Genomic DNA, 11,729 nt, shown 5'->3' with positions numbered 1-11,729 from the left:
TGGAGATGAAAATTTTTCTGAGTTATTATAAACTGAGATTTTTGTTTTATTCCTTATTTTCTCTTACATTTGTCAAAAGGCCCTAATTACTGGAAGAAAGTTCCTAAAAATAATTGAAAGAGGGAATGACTCAGAAAATCTGCTCTGTTGTCGTTGCTGTTCAGTTGTTTTTTAATCAGGCTTCCCCTTTGCTCATTATATGATCTTGGAAGAGAGTCACTGAATTCCTCTTAGGCCTTGATTTCCTCATCAGTCAACAGTGGGGGTGCTGCTGCTGAGACTGAAGCATTGCTGGGAAGCTTAAGTGAGATGATACTGACAATTTGGGAAATGAAAATACTTTACAAAAGTATATTATGGAGCTCGACATTATTTGTACACCTGGAACAAAGATGGGAACAGGAACAAGATAAGATTGTCAATTTGGTCTCCAAAAGGGAAAACCTAACCCTGACATTTTTTGGCCTACGTTGAAGATTTCAAGCTGCCCAAACATTATTTTTTTTCCCAAAAGTTTCACATTTCACAGTAAGAGTGGAGAATCAGCTGAATAAACAGCAACAGAGACCCAAGCCGAAAGACTTCGAAGATTTCAAGATGTTGTGGTCGTATTGCTGAGTTGGAATGGGTCTCTCTGTAAGTGGATATCTCTGGGATTTGTAACCTATGTCGGTTACTCTTCTCTTCTTCTTTCTACTGTCACCTGAAAAGAAATGAAGATATTTTCTTGACTTGATGTAGTAAAAACAGATTATAGCACCAGAGCTTGGGACACTTGGCTTATAATTCCAGCTCTTCACTAATTCCTGAAGTAAACTTGGATTAAATCATGTATCTTTTTCCTTTGTAAAATGAAATAACTGTATGAGATAAATTCTGAGGTTCTTCTATTCTCTAAAATTTTATCATTGCTAAGCATTCCAGGTGGCTCTAGTGGTAAAGAACCAACCTGCCAATGCAGAAGATGTAAGAGACACGGGTTCAATCCCGGGGTCAGGAAGATCCCCTAAAGGAGAACATGGAGTCCACTCCAGTATTCTTGCCTGGAGAATCTCATGAACAGAAGAACCTGGTGGGCTACAGTCCATGGGGTCATAAAGAGTCAGACATGACTGAAGCGACTTAGCAAGCAAGCATCCAGAGAAAAAATAGTGAATTTGAATTCCAGGCAACTTTATATGATCACTCAGCCTCATTCTACCAATATCTGTCCCCCTCACACATATTCTATGAAATACCTATATTCTGGTTTTGAAAGGCTTACTTTGGGGGTCATTTTGTTGGTTAAGTTGGGTCATGTCCTATTATCCAGCAGGATGATAATAATAAGAGCTATTACTAGGCTTCTCCCCTGTGGTTCATCAGTAAAGAATCTGCCTGCAATGCAAGAGACACAGGAGATGAGAGTTTGATCCCTGGATTGGGAAGATCCCCTAGAGAAGGAAATGGCAACCCACTCCAGTATCCTTGCCTGGAAAATTCCATGGAGAGAGGATCCTGGCAGGCTACAGTCCATGGGGTCACACTGAGTCAGACACGGCTGAGCTACTGAGCACACGCTTACTTTAATACTACTTGCTAGGTGCTATTCTAAGAAGATTAATATATTAACTCATTCAGTCTTCCTATCAGCTCTATGAGGTAGATGTTATTGTGATACTTATGAGTAAAACTGAGGCAAAATGAGGCTACGTAATTTGTCCAAAGTCATTCTACTATTAAGTGCCAGATAGCAAATCAGATCCAGACCATTTTATAACCCCACATATGTGTGCTAAACTAATCAACCATACTGACTATGGAGGGTCAGAGGAAAGCGGGGAAGAAGAGATCATCAGCTAGAAAGCATGGTACCAGGGTCTGAGAACATTGTATCAGATACCCAGGACAGGTAAGCTATTCAAACAAATGAGGAGAACAACCAAAAGCCTGAGTTCTATTGCATAGACCAATCTGCTCTCAAAATTTTGTCTGTGGGATTGCCTGCCAAAAATGTGACTTTAAATATAAAACCAGCAAAATGAAATCATTTCTTGGAGAACATTTCTGTGGTTCACGATGGAATGCCAAGTTAAGAATATCTGTCTTGCATTTTCAAGCACATGTGCTGTAGTAATTTTATGGGGTAATGAGTTGGCTTCCACTAAAGATATTTTATTTTAACAGGGGCTGGGACTGGAGAAACATTATGTGGCAGGCAGTGAAATATCTTACTTGTGCAGATTACTTTAGCTAATCATCTACAGGTGAATTTTCTAGGAACTCTGGTTTTAACCCTTTGACTACTATGGATTTCAGTGGATTTTAGCTGAAGACGTGGATATGATGGCAAGGCACCCAGTGGTGAGGAATGGAGGAGTTTGGGGTATGAAGGAACTGATCAGAGAGTAATGGAAGAAATATGGGATTTTCATCTCAGTTTTAAAACTTAAGTGGTACTTGAAGTCTATTAATTGGATTTAGCACACACACAAAAAATCAATGTGTGATAATAGCTAATAGTTTATAAAAGCTAGTGTAGTCTCCACTTCCCAGTTTATCACATGGCAGACATTGCTAGTTAACAACCCAACATCTACCCTCTCTTTCCGTATTAAAAGAAGACAAATTTTCTACTAAATATTCTATTCCCCAGATTATCTTGTAACTGCTGCTGCTGCTGCTGCTGAGTTGCTTCAGTCGTGTCCGACTCTGTGCGACCCCATAGACGGCAGCCCACCAGGCTCCCCCGTCCCTGGGATTCTCCAGGCAAGAACACTGGAGCGGGTTGCCATTTCCTTCTCCAATGCATGAAAGTGAAAAGTGAAAGGGAAGTCGCTCAGTCGTGTCCGACTCTTAGCGACCCCATGGACTGCAGCCTGCCAGGCTCCTCTGTCCATGGGATTTTCCAGGCAAGAGTACTGGAGTGGGGTGCCATCGCCTTCTCCGATCTTGTAACTAGGGGTAACCATATGAAAATGTTCTTACCAAAGAGATATTGGAGGGAATCAACTGGAAATTTCTGGGAAGAAAGCTCCTACTCAATCCCCCTAAATGGTGGCCAAGAGATTCAGCAGCCATCTTGTAACTATGAAAAAAGAGAAATGAGATATGATGGTGGCACAGAGAGACAGATTCCTGATTCCCTCTGAAGCTGATGCAACTACCCTGAGTGCATAGGCAGAACATTCTTGTTTTCTGAAAAAAAGCCTTGTATCTTTTGACTTGCAACCAGTTGCCTGATTCTGAGGCTGAGGGAAATACTGTGTTTTTCCTCTTTCTCTGTTCTCTCCAGTAGACCCAAATCTGGGGCTGACATATTCCCACATATCCCACATCCTGGGTCTGTGCCCCAGGGGGATGGGATTGCTTGTCATTCCTTTCATTAAGTATCTGTTATTCTTGAATAGAGGAAACTATTCTTCATATCCTATGAGAAAGAAAAGGAGTTGGCAAAAATTTATTGAATTTCAACATAATAAGCATAATAGTCAGTAGAGCAACATAATGTAATATACATTCCACCAAGAAGGACAAATGAACAGGAAAGAGCTGTGTGCCTGATTTTTGCCCCATGAGTGTGGGGAATGTCACCCATGAGATATGGAGACCCTTCTGATAGAGAAAAATTGGCACAAGACTGTGGCAGCATTTATGATAATGATAAGCAGGTGAGTGTTCTGGGACTGAACATGAGATATTTGGTCCATGAGAGCCATTAAGGAAATCTGAAAGAAATTTAAAGGGAGAAATCAAATTACCAGAGTTGAATGAGCATGGCTTACATAGTTCATCTGATGTTAGAGAGAAGAGACAAGCTTGAGGCTGAAAGTTTTCATGTTAAGGATAGCAGATTAAAAAGATCTTTGATGCCATCATTACATTGAAACTAATGTTTCATTGAAACTAAAGGCCTCGGGCATCCCTTTGCATGAGCCTAATAAATCCTTTCCCTTTTAAAGCTATGGTTTGTTGGATTTTCTATTTACACTAAACCCATTTCACCCTGACACATCCCTTCTTCTCTTTCAATAAGCCCACTGAGTGAGTGCTCTGTGTATAGTAGATAAGGCAGAGAAGGTATTGGGGGACAAATCTTGTGATAGAGGAGTTTGATTACAATTGTTTTGGCTTCTATAATCTCTATTTTGTGCTTATGATTATTTGTTTTTGTGTCCAGTAATTTTTAGGCTAATTATATTCTTATAAGTTCCATGAATACCAGTTTCTTTACAACCAGAGATGGGTTGAGCTCTTTCAAGACAGGTTTGATTTTTCAAAGACAGCTTGAGGAATGCAAGATGGAATGCAGAGAAGAAGGAAAGGGTTTCACTCATGGTCAACCTTGCTGTGAAAATGATAAATGGTAAACTCAAGTAATAAACAACTCACAAATTCTAAATTGCACATTTTTCTGAGTAGTGAGATGAAATTTCAGGAGGTCTGACTCCATCCTGCCCTGGATTTGAAGCATCCTTTTGTCCAACACCTTCCCCTCATTAGTCACTGAGTAGTGGTCTCAGTTATCACCCACCTGCCGGAGGATCCCAGTGCTGGTGTTTCAGTTCAGTTCAGTCACTCAGTCGTGTCCAACTCTTTGCTACCACATGGACTGCAGCACGCCAGGCCTCCCTGTTCATCATCAACTCCCAGAGTTTACTCAAATTCATGTCCATTGAGCCAGTGATGCCATCCAATCATCTCATCCTCCGTTGTCCCCTTCCCCTCCCGCCTTCAATCTTTCCCAGCATCAGGGTCTTTTCAAATAAATCAGCTCTTCGTATCAGGTGGCCAAAGTCCTGGAGTTTCAGCTTCAGCATCTGTCCTTCCAATGAATATTCAGGACTGATTTCCTTTTGGATGGACTGGTTGGATCTCCTTGCAGTCCAAGGGACACTCAAGAGTCTTTTCCAACACCACAGTTCAAAAGCATCAATTCTTTGACACTTGGCTTTCTTTACAGTCCAACTCTCACATCTATACGTGACTACTGGAGAAACCATAGCTTTGACTAGACAGACCTTTGTTGGCAAAGTAATGTCTCTGCTTTTTAATAATCTGTCTAGGTTGGTCATAACTTTTCTTCCAAAGAGCAAGTGTCTTTAATTTCATGGCTGCAGTCACCATCTGCAGTGATTTTGGAGCCCAAGACAAAAAAGTCAGTCACTGTTTCCATTGTTTCCCCATCCATTTGCCATGAAGTGATGGGACCAGATGCCATGATCTTAGTTTTCTGAATGTTGAGCTTTAAGCCAACTTTTTCACTCTCCTCTTTCACTTTCATCAAGAAGCTCTTTAGTTCTTCTTCACTTTCTGCCATAAGGGTGGTGTCATCTGCATATCTGAGGTTATTGATATTTCTCCTGGCAATCTTGATTCCAGCTTGTGCTTCATCCAGTCCAGCATTTCTCATGATGTACTCTGTATATAAGTTAAATATAAGTGCTTGTGTTTAAGTAACCCTTATTCACTTCATAATGGTCTGAAAGCACAAGAGCAGTGATGCTGGCAATTCAGATATACCAAAGAGAAATGGTTTCTTTAAGTGCAAAGGTGAACGTTCTTGACTTAGTAAGGAAAACAAAGAAGGATGTATGATGAGGATGGAACAAATCTATTTGTGAGATCATGGAAGGAAAAGAAATTCATACTAGTTGTGCTGTCATATCTCAAACTGCAAAATCATGGCTACAATGTGTGATAAGTGGTTAGTTAAGATGGAGAGTTTGTACAACAGTGTATTGTTATAATTGTTCTATTTTATTATTAGTTATGCTTTTAGTTGTTACTCTCTTACAGTGTCTAATTAATAAACTAAAATTGATCAGATATATGTACACATAGAAAAACACATGCTGGCTCAGTTGGTAAAGAATCTGCCTGCAATGTAGGAAATGCAGGTTCGCCCCCTGGGCCAGGAAGATCCACTGAAGAAGGGATAGGCTACCCACTCCAGTATTCTTGGGCTTCCCTTGTGGCTCAGCTGGTAAAGAATCCACCTGCAATGTGGGAGACCTGGGTTTGATCCCTGGGTTGGGAAGATCTCCTGGAGAACGGAATGGCTACCCATTCCAGTATTCTTGCCTGGAGAATTCATGGGGTCTTTCTTATACAGTTCATGGGGTCACAAAGATTTGGGCGTGACTGAGTGACTTTCACTTAAAGTGTTTCAGACTCCCCTCTAGCCCCGGTGAGCATTGTCCCAAACTAGTCAGGAGTGAACCCTGTTCCCATCTTTAAGAGTAAAACCCAGTGCATCTGAAGGTCCTTAGTTGCTGTACAAACAAGGTAAGTTTTTTTATTCTTCAGTTCAGTCCAGTTCAGTTCAGTTAAGTCGCTCAGTCGTGTCTGACTCTTTGTGACCCATGAATTGCAGCACACCAGGCCTCCGTGTCCACCACCAACTCCCAGAGTTCACTCAAACCCATGTCCATCGAGTCAGTGATGCCATCCAGCCATCTCATCCTCTGTTGTCCCCTTCTCCTCCTGCCTCCAATCCCTCCCAGCATCAGGGTCTTTTCCAATGAGTCAACTCTTTGCATGAGGTGGCCAAAGTATTGGAGTTTCAGCTTCAGCATCAGTCCTTCCAATGAACACTCAGGACTGATCTCCTTTAGGAGGGCCTGGGTGGATCTCTTTGCAGTACAAGGGACTCTCAAGAGTCTTCTCCAACACCGCAGTTCAAAAGCATCAATCCTTCGGCACTCAGTTTTCTCACCGTCCAACTCTCACATCCATACATGACCACTGGAAAAACCATAGCCTTGACTAGACGGACCTTTGTTGGCAAAGTAATGTCTCTGCTTTTAAATATGCTATCCAGGTTGGTCATAACTTTCCTTTCAAGGAGTAAGCATCTTTTGATTTCGTGGCTGTAATCACCATCTGCGGTGATTTTGGAGCCCAAAACAATGAAGTCTGACATGGTTTCCACTGTTTCCCCATTTTAACTTTCATAATTTCCCTGAATGAATATAGTTTAAATGCAATTTTGGCTTATTGCTGTTTTGTTACATCCATGGATCTTACCTGTAGGATAAAATTACATTTGAAAGGTCATGGTACAAATATAGCAATGCCTGTGTTTATCTCCTGACCGTGCAGAATGGGGTGATCAGAGTGGAGATGGCTCTGGTCACAGCACAAGGGCCCTGTTTCCAGGTGTTTCCCTCTTGTATTTCCACCCTCATAGGTTCGCCTACCTGGACTCCATCACTATTTTTCAAGCTCTTCAATAAAGTGTACATTGTGGCTCAAACAGTAAAGAATCTACCTGCAATGTGGGAGACTCAGGTTTGATCCCTGGGTCAGGAAGATCCCTTGGAGGAGGGCATGGCAACCCACCCCAGTATTCTTGCCATGGACAAGAGGAGGAATCCCATGGACAGATGAGCCTGGCAAACTACATCCCTGCATGGGGTTGCAAAGAGTCAGACAGAACTGAGCAACTAACACACATAACGCATAGGATATACAGGGTTTGGTACTATCTGAGGTTTCTTGGAAAAGACCCTGATGCTGGGAAAGATTGAGGGCAGGAGGAGAAGGGAATGACAGAGGATGAGATGGTCGGATGGCATCACCGACTTGATGGGTATGAGTTTGAGCAAGCTCCAAGAGTTGGTGATGGACAGGAAGGCCTGGCGTGCTGCAGTCCATGGGGTCACAAAGAGTTGGACACGACTGATCAACTGAACTGAACTGACAAAAGTTTGTGGCCAATAAAAGGGTATAGGAGCAGAGACTTCTAATATAGAAGATAGGACATTATCTTTTATGCAAATAGAAAGATATTTTTAGGTTAAACTATCTTATATTTCCACATCTAGTCAGCATCAATAGTAACAAAAGACTATTGTTTCATTTTGTATTGTTTGTAAAGTCAACCCCACAGGGTTGGAGACCCTGTGGGCTAAAACATTTAAATAGTCTCCATTCCACTGAATTCCATGAGGGGATGGCTCAGATCATGTATTTCTCAGTTCTCTTTGTTTACCACGAGATAGTCACTGACTTGAACACTTCTCACATTCTTGCTCAGACTAAACTATGAGATGGTTATTATCATTGTCCTTACTTTACAGATGAGGAAATCCGAGCACCTGAGGAAACTGGAGCCAACTTGCTCAAGGTCAAACTCAGTAAGCTGGGGAGCCACGTCAAGGCTCAGGTCACATTTCTGACCTCCAAGTTCTACTGCCTCCCATTGTCTGTTAAGTACATCTCCACAAGTGGCATAAAAGAGGCTTCAGAACGGACTCCTATCCTGTGTGCAATTTTAATCTAATCATGGGTTCCAGAGAGGAGAAGGAAAGAGATTATTGATATCATAAACATATTTTCAAAAGTTATCATCAAACTTGTATTTACCAAGTACCTATGCATCCCATCTCAGGGAATTTTGAGCATACAAACTCCTCTGAGAACAGATGAAAACTATGGAGACCGTGTATACGAAAGTTTCTTGTAGTTTTAAGGATTTCACAATCAGTCGGAAGGTGGTTCAAATATCTCAGTTTAAGAACTCCCTATGATATCTTTCTCAGTTCTTAAAATAATCCTGAAAAGTAAGTATTCTTACATCCTTGTCCCAATGAAGAAACTGAGATTAGAGATTGAAATGACTTATTTAAGGTGGCAGTTGATGAAAAGTAATTCTGAAACTAAACCTAGAATTAGGTCCTAATTCAGTTATACTAAACAACTTGATATCTAGTTTTTTTTTTTTCAATGTTTTCTATTACTTGGCATCTAAGTTTTTTCCATGCAGTTTAGAGACATTAAAAAAAAAAGTTCTGATTCCTTCGGTTGTCCTGTGGCAATTATAATTTGAACTTTGAAACCTGCAGTGTAACAATGAAATGATTAAAAATGTCTGTCTGTTAGGAGAGTTTGACTTAATAAAGTAATGCCTCATTAGCTGACACAGAAATGCATTCTTGCTGCATGCCTTACTTTGATTTTGCAAACAGGGCACTGATATTATGGTTTGATATAATTTTGGGGTCGTAGAGTTCATGGTAAGTTAATTCAGCTCAGGATTTGGACCAAGACACCAACTGGCTTTAGATGCAAGGATATATCCAAATTATATGAAATTTATGTGGCACAGTACAAATCAAAAACTACAATTAAGTGTTCCTAGCATAAAGCTGGAAGTGACTTTTGGCTTGGGAAGTGGGACCAGATCCAAAAGGATTTTGAAGACTTTGGACTTTAAAAAAGCATCATAGTGACATTAACATTTCTACAGTTGCTTGAAAAATTCTAATTGAAATGAGAATATCAGTCAAAGAACAAAGAACAGCCCATTGTTTATTGTTTTTCCCATAAGGGACAAAATCTGGAAGGAAAACTCATAAATGAATGCAATCATCAACATGCAATTTAAAACTAATTGACATCTTACCTGTAGTATGATTTCTATTGTAGCCTTGATCTTTAATGAGAATGAGAACTGTGTGGTATATTTTGCCTCTAATTGGCTCTTGGGGGTAGGGAGAGGATCTAATGCTTAACAACATCCTTTTAAAGTTTGAAAGAAATTAGTTTTGTGATCTTGAATCAACACCAGTGCTGAAAAAGTGATTCTAAAGAACAAATGTTTCCATAATAGAAAGTCACCTCTGACTATTTTTGACCTGTCTTGAAAACCAAGATCTCATGATCAATAGCTCATTTCAAAGTATTTTTTAGTGACTCTAAACCATTGTAAAATAAACATGCCATTTCCAAAAAGGAATGTGACATATGAGGAAGGAGAAAGTGTTAGAGTTCATGAACCAACTCTACCATGAATTCCTACACTCTTTTTTTCCTGAAATTTCTCCCCCATACCTTTATTGAGATATAATTTACATAATATAAAATTTACTCACTGTAAGTATGCAATTAGATCGTTCTTAGTACATTTCTCGAATTCTGCAACCATCACCACAATCCAGTTTTGGAAGTTTTTATCATTCCCAAAAGTTCCTTTGTGCGCCTATGCAGTTTAACCCCCAGTTCCACACCCAGCCTCAGGTAACCCTTAGTTTGACTTTTTCCTCTATAGCTCTGTCTTTTCTGGATACTTCATGCAAATATGATCCTACAAAATGTAGTCTTCTGTATCTGGCTGCTTTAAAAAAATGAAGTATAGTTGATTTACAGCATTTTATTAGTTTTGGTGTACAACATATAGTGGTGTACTTGAAACAGGGATTCAAGATTTTTATAAATTGTAATTCATTTTAAGGTATTACAAAATAGTGGTTGCTTTAACTCAGTATAATGTTTTTGAAGTCCATCTATGTTGAGGCAGGATCAGAACTTTTTTCCTGTTTTATTGCTAAGCATTATTCCACTGAACAGATAGACTACATGTGGTTCATTCATTCACTGATTTATGGACATTAGAATTGTTTAATGTTTATGGCTGTTATGAATGACACGTCTATAAATATTCACATACAAGTCTTTGCATAAACATATATTTACATTTCTTTTTGGTAGATAAGAAGGAATGGAACTAGTTTCTTGCTGTTCAGTCACCAAGTTGTGTCCAATAGAAGGTATTGTGAACTGAATTATGTTCCTCCAAGTTTCTAAATGACTCTATGTGGATATAAGGCTTTGAAATAAATAAATATGATTAAATGAGGTGATAAGAATGGGGTTCTAATTTTACATGATTGATATCCTTTTTAGATGAGGAAGAAATACTGAGCATGCCTGTACATAGGGGAGAGGCCACATGAGGACACAGAGAGAATGCAGCAAGCAGCAAGTCAAAAAGGGAGGTTTTGGAAGAAATCAAACCTGCCCATATCTTTGTCTTAGTCTTCCAGACTTCAGAACTGTAAGAAACTACATTTCTGTTGCTTAAACTTCCCATCGACAATAATTTTTCTGGCAGCCCTACTGAAATAATTCAGCAAATTTGTGTTTGTCTTTTTAAGATATTGCCAAATAATTTCCCCAAATTCTCCAAGCCAGGCTTCAGCAATACGTGAACCGTGAACTTCCAGATGTTCAAGCTGGTTTTAGAAAAGGCAGAGGAACCAGAGATCAAATTGCCAACATCCGCTGGATCATTGAAAAAGCAAGAGAGTTCCAGAAAAACTATTTCTGCTTTATTGACTATGCCAAAGCTTTTGACTGTGTGGATCACCGCAAGCTGTGGAAAATTCTTAAAGAGATGGGAACACCAGACCTCCTGACCTGCCTCTTGAGAAACCTGTATGCAGGTCAGGAAGCAACAGTTAGAACTGGACATGGACCAACAGACTGGTTCCAAATAGGAAAAGGAGTACGTTAAGGCTGTATATTGTCTCCCTGCTTATTTAACTTATATGCAGAGTACATCATGAGAAACACTGGGCTGGAAGAAGCACAAGCTGGAATCAAGATTGCCAGGAGAAATATCAATAACCTCAGAAATGCAGATGACACCATCCTTATGGCAGAAGTGAAGAGGAGCTAAAGAGCCTCTTGATGAAAGTGAAAGAGGAGAGTACAAAAGTTGGCTTAAAGCTCAACATTCAGAAAAGTAAGATCATGGCATCTGGTCCCATCACTTCATGGCAAATAGAAGGGGAAACAGTGGAAACAGTGTCAGACTTAATTTTGGGGGGCTCCAAAATCTCTGCAAATAGTGATTGCAGCCATGAAATTAAAAGACACTTACTTCTTGGAAGAAAAGTTATGACCAACCTAGACAGCATATTAAAAAGCAGAGGCATTACTTTGTCAACATAGGTCCATCTAGT

Source organism: Cervus canadensis, chromosome 29, assembly GCF_019320065.1.
Source record: "Cervus canadensis isolate Bull #8, Minnesota chromosome 29, ASM1932006v1, whole genome shotgun sequence".
In the NCBI taxonomy this organism is placed as follows: Eukaryota; Metazoa; Chordata; class Mammalia; order Artiodactyla; family Cervidae; genus Cervus; species Cervus canadensis.
This window is presented reverse-complemented; position numbering follows the sequence as displayed.